Source organism: Vicugna pacos, chromosome 2 (genome assembly GCF_048564905.1).
Source record: "Vicugna pacos chromosome 2, VicPac4, whole genome shotgun sequence".
Lineage (NCBI taxonomy): Eukaryota > Metazoa > Chordata > Mammalia > Artiodactyla > Camelidae > Vicugna > Vicugna pacos.
Window position 1 is genome coordinate 95,454,029 of NC_132988.1, and position 4,266 is coordinate 95,458,294.

The window sequence follows — 4,266 nt, forward strand, 5'->3', positions numbered from 1 at the left end:
TTTTTCTCGTTTATTAACTTTTTCTTTTACAGATCATACTTTTCATGTCGTCTATAGATTATTTTCTTGATCAGAGAACCTGAAGAATTTCATCTATGTTGTCTCCTAAAAGTTTTATAGCTTTATAAAAGTTAAGTTTGTGATCCATGTTGATTTAATTTTTATGCAAAATATGAGGCTTATGTTGAAGTTCAGTTTTTGTCTATGAATGTCCAATTGTTCAGCCACCATTTGTCATAATGCTATTCTTCCCCAGTTTGCACATTTGTCAAAAATTTAGTTGGCTACATTATGTATCAGTGCCCCTGACAATACCACACAGTCTTGTTTAATGTAGTTGCATAATATGTGTAATCTGATTTCTCCAAGTTTTTGTTCTTCCTTTTAAAATATGATTTGGCTAGTCTGGTTCATTTGCCTCTCCATATAAATTTTAGAAAAGCTGTGTTTATAGTTATGAAAAAAATCTTGCTGGGATTTTGATAGGAATTGCTTTAAACCTGTATGTTAATTTGGAAAGAATTGATATCTTTAATATATTGAGTCTTCCGTCCCATTAATCTGGTATATCATTTAAATTTTCTTTGACTTCTTTCATCAGCATTTTGAAGTGTTTAGCATAAAATCTTTTGTGTATTTTGTTATATTTGCACCTAAGTACTTTATTTTTGTTTGAGTAGTTGTGAATGGTATCATATTTTTATTTTGATATTCATATGTTTATTGCTAGTATATAGAATTAGAAATTTTTGTATGTTTGTGTTGTATTCTGCAACTGAATACAACAAAGTTTTTGTAGATTTCTTGAGATTTTCTACATGGACAATCCACAAATAGGTATAGTTTTATTTCTTCCTTTTAGGTGTAGGTCTTTTATTTCCTTTTCTTGTTTTATTGTACTTGATATGAATTTTAGTAATATGTTGAACAAGAGCTGTAAGAGTGGACACTTTTGCCTTGTTCCTGATTGTAGAGGGAAAGTATTCAATCTTTAACCATTAAGTATGATGCTAGCTATAGGTTTTTTGGTAGATAATCTTTGTCAAACTGAGTTGGTGCCGTCTACTTCTATTTGTATGGGAGGTTTCATCATGGATGAATATTGAATTTTGTCAAATCTCTTTTCTGCCTTGATTGATATGATCATGCAATATTCTTCTTTAGCCTGTTAATATGGTGAATTACACTGATGAATTTTCAAATATCGAGTCAGCTTTGCCTCCTTGGAAAAAACTCCACTTGGCTATGGTATATAATTCTTTTTATATATTGCTGAATTTTATCTGCTAATATTTAGTTAAGAAATTTTATATCTATGTGCATGAGTAATATCAGTCTATAGTTTTCTTTCTTTTTTAACTGCCTTTGGTTTTTGTATATTAACTTTATAAATTAATTAGGAAATGTTTTCTCCTTTTTTTATTTTCTGAAAGGTTGTATAGAATTGGTATTTGCTGTGGACTGCATGTTTGTGGTTCCCTAACTTCACATGGTGAAACCCTAATCTCCAGTGTGTTGATATTTAGAGATGAGTCTTTTGGGATGTACTTAGAATATGAAGGTAGAATTCTCATGATGTGATCAATGCCCTAGTAAGAAGATACACAAGGAAACTAGCTGGCTAGCTTAGCTAACTTGTATGTGCATTCTTTTTCTCTTTCTCTCTCTTTCTCTTCTTTCTCTTTCTCTTTTCTTTCTCTTTCTCTTTCTCTTTCTCTTTCTCTTTCTCTTTCTCTTTCTCTTTCTCTTTCTTTCTCTGCCATATGAGGATACAGCAACAAAGTAGTTATCTGTAAACCAGGAAGAGCGATCTCACCAGATTTTGACTGTGTTGGCACCCTATTCTCTGACTTCCAGCCTCCAGAACTGTGAAAAATGCTTGTTTTTTAAGTCACTGAATCGATATTGTTTGCTATAGTAATTAAGACAGATATTGGCACTGAGAAGTGGGGTGCTGCTGTAACAAATACTTAAAATGTGGAAGCAGCTTTGAAATTGGGTAACAGATAGAGGCTGAAAGAATTTTGAGGTACATGCTAGGAAAGCCCAATATTGCTGTGAAGAGATTTTTAATGATGCTTCTGGTGAAATCTCAGAAAGAAATGAAGAGAGCTGGAGAGAAAGCCTCTATCTTCTTATAGAATACATAAATGATTATGTACAGAATGGTGGTAGAAATTTGGATGATAAAGTCCATTCTGATGAAGTCTCAGATGGAAATGAGAAACATGTTAAATGAACTAAGGACAGAATTGTTAAGCAAGAAAGGAACCAGAATTTTAAGATTTGGACAATTCTCAGGCTATTCATATTATAAAAAAATGGGAAAGCATATTTGCAAGAGAACACCAAGGGTATGGCTGATCAACCATTTGATAAGGAAATTAGTATGATGTAAACCGTGGACCTAATCAGCTATCCCAGCCGAGGATGGGAACAGAAATGGTATTATACCAGCAAAGACACTACCAGTTTAAACTAAAAGAAATAGAGAAAATATGATTTAATGAAGGAAATCTGTTAGTCTTTTTGAATTTTACAGGATTGACTCTTGAGCTATTCAGCTTTGAACATGCACTATTCTTCAAAACAAGGGAAGAGTGATCCTGTAGGAAATTCAAAGACTATCATGGCTGCCTCCTTGGTTTTAAAAATGCGGGTAGCAGGGGGACATCGCCTAAGTTTCAGCAGACCAGATGGTCTCTGCCCATAGTCTTGGGAGTGAGACTGTCCAGAGCTGTGGTGGTAGGGCCACCCTGAACCTTGGGGATTATACTCCCCACCAGATAGATTCCTGGGGGTGGACCCCTTTGTTTGGCAGAGCTGTAGGAGCAAGGCTACAACCCTGGTGGGTCATATGTCAGGATCTCTACTCTAGTGGGTCCAGGAGGCACAGCATCTAGCCAAAGATGACTATTCTCCAAGCTAAAATCTCGTTAAGTTTATCTTGCCTAGGTTTTCGATTTGCCTGGCACCTGCCACCCTATTTCTACCTGTTTTTCCCTTTTGGAATGGGAATGTCTATCCTATGCCTGTCCTACCATTGTATTTTGGAAATGCATAACTTGTATGGTTGCATAGATTCATAGCCAGAAAGAAGTTTTGCCTCAAAATGAATCATACTTCAAGTCTTACTTGTATCTGATCTAGATATTATTTAGAGAAAAATTTGGACTTTAGGTCTTAGAGTTGATGATGGAATAAGTTAAGACCTTGAGAACTATTGGGATGGAATGAATGTAGTTTGCATAAGAGAAGAACATGAATGGGGTGGAGGACAGAATGTCATGGGATGCAGGCTTATGTTCCCTCAAAATTCATATGTTGAAACCTTAATCCCCAGTGTGATGGTATTTGGATGGGGCCTTTGTTAAGTAATTAGATCATGATGGTAGAAGCTTTGTGGTGGGAATAGTGCTTGTCTAAGAAGAGACTTTCAACCTCCAGAACTGTGAGAAATAAATGTTTACTGATTAAGTGACATAGTCTAGTGTATTTGTTATAGTAGTTCAAGCTGAAGTCAAACAGTGTTAAATCTTCCTTAAATGTTTGATAAAATTATCTAGTAAAATCATCTGGCCCTGTACATTTCTTTTGAGGGGAGTTTTAAATTAAAATTTTAATTTCTTTAATAAGTATAGAGCTACTCAAATGACCTATTTCATATAGGGAGAGTTGTGGTAGCTTGTGCTTTTAAAGGAATTGTTTAATTTTATTTATGCTGTGAACGTATGTTTGTAGAATTGTTTAAGGTATTTCTTTATTATAGCTTTGATGTTTGGAGTCTGTCGTTCTGTTCTATTTTTCATTCTTAATTTAGAGGTTTGTCAATTTTAATAATCTTTTCAAAGAAATAACATTTTGTTTCATTGATTTTCTCTTTTCATTTTCATTGATTTTTATCTCTTTATTATTCTGTTTCTTTTGCTTCTTTTAGATTTATTTTGTTCTTTTCCTAGCTTCTTGAGAGGAAAGCTTAGATTATGGATTTTGTACTTCCCACTTTTCTAATGTAAGCATTTAGTGCTATAAATTTCTCAACACTGCTTTATACTATAATTTTTAGTATGTTTTAGTTTCTTCTTTCATTCAGTTTGATGTATTTTGTGGTTTCCCCTAACAAGTCCTCTTTTCACTGATGAATTGTTTATAAGTGTGTTGTTTAGTTTCCAAATATTTATAGATTTTTTTCTTGTTATCTTCTGTTAATAGTAAGTAGTTTGAGTTCATTGTAGACAGAGACCACATTCTATATGATTTCAATTC